The sequence below is a fragment of the Crocodylus porosus genome, unplaced genomic scaffold (assembly GCF_001723895.1).
Source record: "Crocodylus porosus isolate Cpor-Errol unplaced genomic scaffold, CroPor_comp1, whole genome shotgun sequence".
In the NCBI taxonomy this organism is placed as follows: domain Eukaryota; kingdom Metazoa; phylum Chordata; order Crocodylia; family Crocodylidae; genus Crocodylus; species Crocodylus porosus.
Window position 1 is genome coordinate 250,919,157 of NW_017728886.1, and position 9,776 is coordinate 250,928,932.

Consider the following 9,776-nt stretch of genomic DNA (forward strand, 5'->3'; position numbering starts at 1 on the left):
CAAATTGGATGCTTATCTTGCTGGGATCCTATGACCCCAGCTGACTTCCTGCCCTTTGGGCAGGGGGCTGGACTCAATGATCTCCCGAGGTCCCTTCCAGCCCTAATGTCTATGAAATCTATGAAATCCTGCTTGCTAAGCTAGCTAGCAAGCAGGAAATCATTCAAATCAATGCTAGTAGTGGCCTTCATTGTCTAATGCTTCTGAGCTGCTGGAACATACCTCAGTAACTGTCAGACCCCAAGGCAGAAAGCAGGCCAGTTTAAACAATGCTGCCCTTTATGCTTTTTTTCCATCCCTCCCTGAGAGCACTGGGATTGGAAGGGACCTCAGGGAAGGATCACAGTCACTGGCGAACTACACAGTCAATATGAAAGCAGTCCTTCCTCCCTCTTCCTCCTCCCTCTTCCTTTCTGTTTCCCTGCAGGCAAGCTGAGCTTGAGCTTTGAAACTCAAAACGTTTTGAAACTTTCAAAATGTTTGATTGTCCTTGTTTCATTGCGATTTTGCTGTTTCAAGCTCAAAATTAATTGAAACAGTGTAGAAACGAAACGAAGCAGCTGGTGAAATTTCACACTGCCCTGTCTGTTTGTTCCATAAGAACTTACCAAATACTCACTCAAGGGAAGTCAGAACTACTGCCTCTGTGGATAAAATGAAAGTGGGAAAAACCACTAACAAATAATGACACTAGTCCACAGTCACTTGTCTAAATGAAACTCTATTAGCTGTGTCTGTTCCCTGAAGCAATTTGATTATTTTTTTCTTTAATAAAAAGAACATTTTTATAAGATGGTTTAAGGTGAAAACCTAAAGCAAACGGTTTAAACTTTTAAATCAAATGGCTTAAATTAAACTTTTAGAGTAATGATCTAGTGAACACTTAGAAAAAAATAAAACAAAGGAAAGTGGAATGACAAATATCTTTCTTGTTAAACTGAAAGACACCATGAAGTAAAAATACTAGTCCCATGATTCCTTCCAACGACGATACCCTTTGGGCTAGGGACAAAAGTTGCACATAAACTGTTTTAAGTGACTAGAAACTGGTTGAAACCTGTAACAGAACAGAAATTCAGTACACATAAACCAGTTTCAAAACTGCTAAAACTGGTTTAAGATAAACCTGGTTGAATGTAGTATCAAACTTAACTGATTTACATAAAACTTTTTTTTGAGACTTGTGTCCCAGACCTCTTCCTGGTTCAAGTTAAATCAGAGTCCCCCAGCATCCCAGGTTGCTTTGAGGGTTGGACTGTTCTGTGCTATCCGATCCAGAGACCAGGGCTGGCCCCACCTCTCTGCTCCTTAGCTGGAGCAGTGAGGCCTGGCTAACGAGGGGGTGGGGGTGGAAAACCTGGCTGGCAACCACAGTTGGGTCTGTCTGGGTGTGGGGGGGTAGCCCCTGCCAGGCTATTCCCTTCTTCATGCTGGATCAGAGAGGGTTGGGGGCATGAGGCAGGGTTCGGGATGGCAGGGGGGTAGGAAACAGCCTCCTCCCCTCCAGGAAGGGGCTTAAACCCTCCTTCCCCAGCTCAGTGCACTAGCCATTCCCCCTGCTCAAGCCAGGAACTTCAGTCCCTTCCCTTTGGCAGTGGCTAGCAGGATGGGAGGCATGCTCTAGCACCCTTCAGCTTCTGCCCTGGGCCACTGCAGGCATGTGGCTGCATTTCTTGAATCAAAAGTGAATGTCTGTTCACTTGTTTCTCAGTTTAATCTCTGCATCTCAGACTAACCTGCAAAGACCTTGAATTGATTCAGCCTCAGACTTTTTGACTGTCTGTACTTAGCCTTGGAGTGAAACACTTTTATCATCCCTTAGTTGCAGCAAGATTGATTTCATTATATTCTAACCATCTCAAGATTGTTGGCAGTCAGGTCTAGTCTTGAATATCTCCAGCTAATGTGAACCCACAACTTTTCTTGATCATTTTTTTCACTGAATAGATTACATTTAAATATTAGGAAAATTTCAGAGTAAGCTGGCTGACCTGGATAACTGTAGGCAAGTTAGCCTGACCTCAGTCTCAGACAAAATAATGGGAAAACTGATACAGGGATTTGGTCACTAAAAAAATTAAAGAACGTGGGTTATCATCAATGCCAATCAACATAATTGTACGGAAAACAGGTTATGTCATACAAACTCAATTTCTTTTTTGGCACAATTACAAGTTTTATGAATAAAAATAACTGCATAGAGATACCACAGTAAGACTTCTGCAAGACAGTACTGCAGAGACTTTACAATATCAGTTAAGACAAGTTAAAAGGATTAAGATTGACTTACTCTGGTTTCAAATTTATTTGCCAATGGGCAGGCTTCATTGAATAGTGTTTCTTGCAGGGATGAATTCTAAGCCAGACACATATTTACTTTCAACCCTGTGAAAGTAAATATAAAATCATTGATGATATAATTTTTGGCTAAAACCAGATTGATTAAGTAATAATAATTAGATGAACAGGGGAAGCTTACAGAATAAGCTGTTTAATTCAGTAAGCAAAGCCTCTGCCAACAGAGGCTTTTAATACAAGGTTGTAGTCTATAGGAAGGAGAAATGGAGGTTAAATCTATAGAATGGTGGAGATACATCTTGAAAATCAGTGACGCTGGAATGGATTCAGGGATTATAGAGACAAGCAACTGAACATGGTCTCCTAGTACCTAGTAATGTTCTAGCGACAAGGCAGGGGCAGGCAAAATGCAGCCCACGAACCGGATATGGCCCGCCAGGCCATTCTATCTGGCCTGTAGGGCCCCTAAAACATTTAGAAAATTAATATTTATCTGCCCCTGGCTGCCTGTCATGAGTCCCTCAATGGCTTGCCAAAACTCACTAAGAGGCCCTCCACCCAAAATAATTGCCCGCCCCTGCAATAAGGGCTGATAAAGTTCTTGTAGGTAAGAAAATGGGCATGGTGAATAGCGACCAGGTAATTTTATCTTAATATGTAGAATTGATGAGATAAATACTATTTCATCCAGTTCTGGTGTCTGTATTTTAAGAGATGATGAAAAATTGGAGAAAGTGCACAAAAGAGTCAGAACATAATTTGAGGGCTCAAAACTATGGCTGCTTTACAGTGAAATCATAAAGGATTTTGATCTAGTTGGTTTATCTCAAAGAATACCAAGTGATGATGATGGTTTGGTTATGGGACATAAAAACTTCCAAGAGGAAAAAATACTAGGTGTTAGATATATCTTGAATGAGGCAGAGAAGACTTGACAAAAACCAATGGCTGGAAGTTAAATCCAGGCAAATTCAAATAAAAAATAAAACATGGCTTTTAATTGCGAGGATTATTAACCATCAGGACAAAGTAGCAGTGGATTCTCCATCTCCTGAAGTCTTCAAATCAAGACCGGATGTCTTTCTGGAAGATATACTTTACTGAAATGCAAATACAATAAAATACTAAATGGGTGAAATTCTATGACCTGTTTATATAGGAAATCAGACTAAATGATCTAATGGTTCCTTCTGGCCTTAAGAAAGCTCAACTCCTACTGACATTCAGATAGCATCTATAATCCTTACTATTTATGAGCGCTTTTCATACACAGACTTTGTCTCTTCTTATTTCTCAAGCAAGCATTTAACAGCAATGTTCAAGGGTGGTCAAGTATTACTAAAGTTTTACAAATATATAATTTGCAGTAGGCTCCCCTTTCCCTAGCTGACATTACTGTTTATTATTTCTATGGCAGTAGCACCAAGAAACTCCCAAATGCAAGTAAAGGACCCATTGAATTGGAGCAGTGTTATACTATCCACATACTACATTTAAAATTTCTTACCAGCTTTGAAGCTGAAATAATAAAACATTGCCAGAAAATCAGCATTGCTATTTAGATTTTAAAATTCAAAACCCCTTCACAACTCTTATACACTTTTTCAAAAATAATAATAAAAAATCACCTCCTTTACAGTTCTCCTCAGCTGTTGCTCTCAAAGTGTTTTACAAAAGGTGCCAAATTTTGCCCGCAAATACACACAGAACCTCCTTCTGAAGCCAACGGGAGATGAGTATATTCATCAGAAGGCAGCACTTGAGCCTGAATAAGTAGGAAAAGGAGTCAGTTAAATTGTTGACCTAAATAATATGAGGAAACAAACTGAAGAACAATCCAGCAACCCTAAGGCAAATATGCATATTTTCCAACAATAGGCTTATTGGTGTGCAATATATAGGAACAGAGTAATTTATAAAGTCAAAAGATTAGAGTTACATGTTTCCTAGGACTGATCTTTCAATATGCCTTGATTTTCCTTGCTTCTACTGACAACATTTGACTCACATTCAGAAGCTTTCTGTCACCCAAGTTATGTCAGAAATATGCCAGATTTCTGACCGTTTAGCACTGTTTGTTCAGTTCTGCTGAGAAGACCAGAGAAAAATATTTATCTTTGCAATGAATATTGTAATGTGCCATGCAGAAGTCTGTCTGCTTTTCTATCCTTCCCAGTCAAGATATCAATGATGGTATAATTGGGATGATGCCAAGTGTGACAGCTGTATCATGGGTAACTGTGGCTAGGAAGTTGAGGTGATAGTTCGTATCTCCATCACTGCACTTTAGACAAAAATATTTTGGGGGATGTTTTAGACTGGGATGATCCTGCCTTGAGCAGTAGGTTGGGCTATTAGACGATTTCAGGCGGTCCCTTCCAGCCCTATTTTTCTATGACCGCAAGTAGGAGTAAGAAGTTTTAGCTTGTTAGTTTGATCTGGGGTCGGATCATATACATTGTGGGATGGAAAAGCATAACGTATGCCTCTTTTGTTTCTGAATGTTTTAGTTAAAGAGGGGAAGTCTGGCCTAAATCAGCAAATGGATCCTTGTAGATTAACTATCAGAGAATGATTTTTAGGCTTAATGAACATGGTCCTATGCAGTTTGAATGAGACACATTTTTAATAATATTCTGCACTTACATGTTACCTTCCAGCTGAACAACTTACAATGCCTCAACAACAATAACTACTTAAAAGCCTTGGAACATTGCTTCCAGAGTTTAGTTAATTAAAACTAATTAATAATGTTTTGAGAGTTTAAAGATTAACTCCCCTAAGATCCCTTGCTGAACCAGTAGCAAAGAGGAACAGAACGCAGGAGTCCAAACTCCCAGTTTCCTGTATCCATCTTTCCAAACTTTTCTCATTTAATCAATGCCCCTGAGAGAACAGTGACACAAAGAGACATCCTTCCTGGATTTCTTTTTCTGTTAGTTTGTACATTTAGAAAAATTGCATGCAATGCAATGAGGGTCCCAATCCTTCAAACACAGACATGTAAGTAATTTTATTTGTATATATGTGTCCCATTGAAGACAACAGGACTATGCACTTAAAGTTACTCATATGACAAAGAAGCTGCAAGATGAATTTCGAGAACAAATACATGAAAAATTGTTTTAGTATTTCCTATAGCTATCCCATGGGTGTGTTATTGTTCAAACTGGCTGAGAATATTTGGACAAACACTGTTGCTAGAAAGTGCCAGTTTATTGAAACCAAAGCTTTTTGTTGACATAAGTTTGGGAAAAGTTTTGTCAAGAGTTCTCAAGTCCAGGATGAAATTTTGGTCAGAAAGAGAGGTATATAATCCTGGTTCAAGCCCCTGCTCTAAATCAGACAGACTAGGGATTTAAATCCAGACCTCTTACATCCAGGGTAAAGACCTTAACCACAGGCCTATTGGCTTTTCTCAGAACTTGCTGTGATCTCTGAAAAGCCAAGCCTTAATCAACTACTGTTATTAATGCTTAGCATCTTTAGCTCCTTCGATGAAGGCACTTCCTAAATTCTGATGATTCATTATTAATAAACTTGTTTATGAGATCTCTCAACTCATACAGTTTCCTGGGTCAGGGACATGTGGGTGGGGCTCTAGCATTTGTTTTGGAAAGTTAGTCACAAAATTGAAACGGTATATACTCTACTAACTGTGAATCTGAAAACTTTTTTTTAAATAAAAAAGCAATTAAATTATAATTTAAAAATGTCTCTTGATCTGTTTGAGTTAGGTTCTCATTCCAACATTTGCACAGTGTTTGCCAGTAATTAGCAGCTACTAAGCTTTTGTTCTGTGCTCCTTTGCAAAATGAGGGTAAAGAATTTCAGATCATGTAAGTGTGAGATGACGGAGATGAGATGTGAAACAGGCTCAAACACAGCAGATCCAAAAACAACAAGGCTCCCCCACCCACTATTTGGGGAACCAGCCATGCACAACGTATAATAACTGTAAACAGAACTGAGTGTTAATAACGTATCTGCAGGCTCTCTCTGCATTAAAGAGCTGTGTCTTGAGTGGTCCTAATAAAGATATTTTGAGTCAGATTCTGCTAACGTCATTCATGCTGGGGTAGTCTTAACTCTGTAAGTCAGCTGGATTCAGAGTTTTCTTGCAGATTAAAGTGCAATATATAGGGAAAAAAGACCAGTTTTGTTATGTGTTTTGTGACCACTGATCAGATACATTTCCCAGGTTATTCTCACTGAACTAAGGTAGGAAAGCTGAGACCCTGAGAGGTTATGTGACCAGCCATTCTCCTTTGTAGTGCTATTCAGGTGAACTATGAGGTGCACCTCTATCTTGCCACCTCCTTGTAATGCTATATTTACTTTTTACTTTAGAGGTACTGAGCAAAAGTTCCAGATTTTTGTAATACACTTGAATATATGTCCTCAACGATGCCTCCCTTACTGGTAGAGTTTTCTCATGTATGTTTTAGAGCTAAACTGATAGAACGGTTGAGTAATGCCAAACGTTTCTACTTTTCTCAAACTGCCTCTTTACTGGCAAACTCAATCTTGAGTTGCAAATGGTAATATATCCTAATTTAAAGCATGCCAAGAACTAATACTCAGGGCGGATTGTCACTCTTATGGGCATGATCAGTTTTCTTCTTCCTGCTGCTGCTGTATAAACCACTTTCTGGGTATCTGGGAATGAGTAAGTGATCTCATATTTTCCTGATAAAATAAGGAAATGACAATTATTTACAATGCAATGTAGTCTGGACTCTTAAAAGCAACAGAACAGAAAACATTGCTTTGCAAATATACTCTCTCACCTGAATGTGGTTTTTTTTCAAGGCTTAGGAGAGTAAATAAGAATACAAATATGAACTCAATTTAAAAAGTTCCAAGTTATTTTAAAGTTTGCGTGGTGAAAAAAAAGGATGAAATCAAAGAATCATCAGCAAGCCCACAGATATGCACACGGATACATAACTGTCCCTCCCACGAAACTATGCATTGCCTGTATGAAAGGGGATTCACAAAGGGCACTGACAGACGTGGAAAAAAAAAACGTGCTTTACTAGAAGCAGCACATTAGTTCAACCTGGCTCCACAGCGTCTATATAGACTGGGTGCTTCAGCAGGGCTTTTTGGCACTTTTATCTAATAGCTGATTGAATCAGCTATTAGATAAAAGCGCCATAAAAACCCCACTGAAGCACTTGATACATACAGACATTGGGGAGCCAGGTCCAACTAACGTGCTGTCTCTTCTGGGTGTGCACTGGGCTTGTGCACTGGGTGTGCTGAGTTTAAAGTAAGACAAGGTTCTTTGGGTGAATCTGATATCTTGTATTAGACCAACTAAATAGTTAGAGAACAATATTTAAGCAAGCTTCCGGGTTCAAAAACCCTTCATCAGGCTAAGGAAGTTTCAGCAGTTGATGTGTGCTCATAAAGTAAAGCACTGTTTTTTTTTTACATATGTAAGCAGCCAAAAAGTCTAGGCACTATGTCTCTGACACTCTTGAGAATGGAAAGGAGACAGGCTCATCAGTGAAGAGGCCTTATAGATTGCCTCTCTGCCTCTCCCCACTCTTGGTCTGGCGTGGTCTACACCAGTGGTCTCCAAACGTTTTTGATCATGCACCCCATCAGTAAAAAATTTTTCAGCACGCACCCCCAATATATGTATATTTATATAAATAGAAATAGAAGTTCTAATATTTTCTTCCCGCACCCCAATGGATCATCTTGCACACCCCCTGGGGTGTGTGCACCCACTTTGGAGACCACTGGTCTACACTACCAAATATCTATACCCAATGCTCCCTTGGAGTGACAGATCCAGATCCAGATCTGCCAATAGAAGCACATCACATTTGTTGAGCAGAGAAAGGCCTTCCTCTCCATCCAGCAGCCAGAAGAAGGCATGTGTAGACAACATGCCTTGTAGGGGCTGTAGTGGTCCCTTCACTTGCTGGGGCCTTCCCAACACATTATGGTAGAGCAACTGCCACAGTGGAGGAGGTGGATGTGTCTGTGTTGTGCTGCTGGGTGGTAATGACTGCTGCCTGCTGACACGACTTCTACCAGAAACAAGACTTGCCTCTGTCTGAACAATGCTGGGAGCAACCGTGAGAGATTTAAAAAAAAAAAGGCTTCTATATGTAAAACTTCTCCACTTAAAACATGCTAGAACACTTACAACCTCCCTGCCCCAATATAAACATACACTATTCTGGTTTGGCAAAGCAAAATAAGATATACAAAGTATTTTCAACAGGTATAACTACTCCTATAATAAGGTGGTTTTAACTACGGCTTAGCTATGCCAGTGAAAAATAAAAGCACTTGATGACATAAATATGTTGGTAAAATTCTTTACGCATACACCAGATTTAAGGGTGTACCTGATCCTCTGATGAGAGTATGAAGAATTGTTACTAATATTATAATGTGGAATCAAATCAAAGCTTTACCCAAAACATGAACTAAATCTGAGCTAAACCTCCTTTTGAGGCTCCCTCTGCCTGTTAGGCTTCTGTTTGTTTGTAAGGTTTATGTGCTTCCTGATTTTGACCAAAAGCAGGGCTACAAAAATAATTTAAGAAATGCCATCCCTGTGATGTTTCTGAGCCAGCAGGGATTAGGAATGACTAGAGATGTTATGGGAGAGCCTGTTCTCATGAGATTTCCATCCAGATATCTAGACCAAAGGGGTTTCTCACTCTGTGAACTTACAGAACACGTTTCAGCACTCTTTGATGTAATCTCTCTGCTTCCTGTAACACAAAGAAAAAGTTTTCTCTGCATTGTATCTAATGCAAATTACAGTAAATAGATCAACTTAAACTCACCTTTTAAGACTTGACCTTTCGGTTGAACTGCGAACACCTGAAGGGTAGACCATTTAGTCCTCAAAGCTGGGGTATTGCAGTTTGTTTGTTGGTCTAGGAAAAGATATGTCATTATCTAGGCCTTTAGGACAATGCAATAAGCACAAGAGGTTCAGTTTTCTTTTAAGCCAACAAAAGCCAGGCTCTCCAGAGTTAAAGTTCAAACTTCATCCTGAGTGAACCATGTTTTCTTTATGCAATTACTGGGGTCTCAATCTGTGAGATGATCTCATGCACCACATTTGCAGCCCTTCTTAGACAATTGACTTAAGGATGGAGTTTCCCAGGTTTGGCTCAAAAGATTCCCTGTGTTTGTGGATTCAGGTCAGACACTTAATGTTACCTGAACATAATTGCTGTTTGTTTTTACTCCATACTGTGCACTTAAAAGGAGACAAGGGAAGGTAAACCCCTGGGAAAAACAAACTTCTTTGGAGACCAAGACAGTTCCAAAAGTAATGTTAGGACCACCTCATAGTCTCAACAAATTTGCACTATAGAGATCATCTCCCTTTACAGCTGCTCTGACCATACTATTTCCTTCTGAACACTTGCTTCCTCCTGTCTGTCATAGCAAGTTCAAGCTTCCTGTTCTACCCTTTGCGTGCAATTCTGCCCCTC

At 39.7% G+C, this 9,776-nt stretch overlaps 1 long non-coding RNA gene across 1 annotated transcript; it reads right to left on the reverse strand.

Annotated features, from left to right (window-relative positions):
• Positions 1 to 2,904: 2,904 nt before the first annotated feature.
• Positions 2,905 to 9,286, reverse strand: LOC109305648. Its single transcript, XR_002099659.1, has 4 exons — positions 9,117 to 9,286; positions 9,001 to 9,041; positions 3,927 to 4,063; positions 2,905 to 3,398 (listed from the first exon to the last, which is right to left on the reverse strand). It is a non-coding gene; the product is annotated as an uncharacterized LOC109305648 (long non-coding RNA).
• Positions 9,287 to 9,776: the final 490 nt, after the last annotated feature.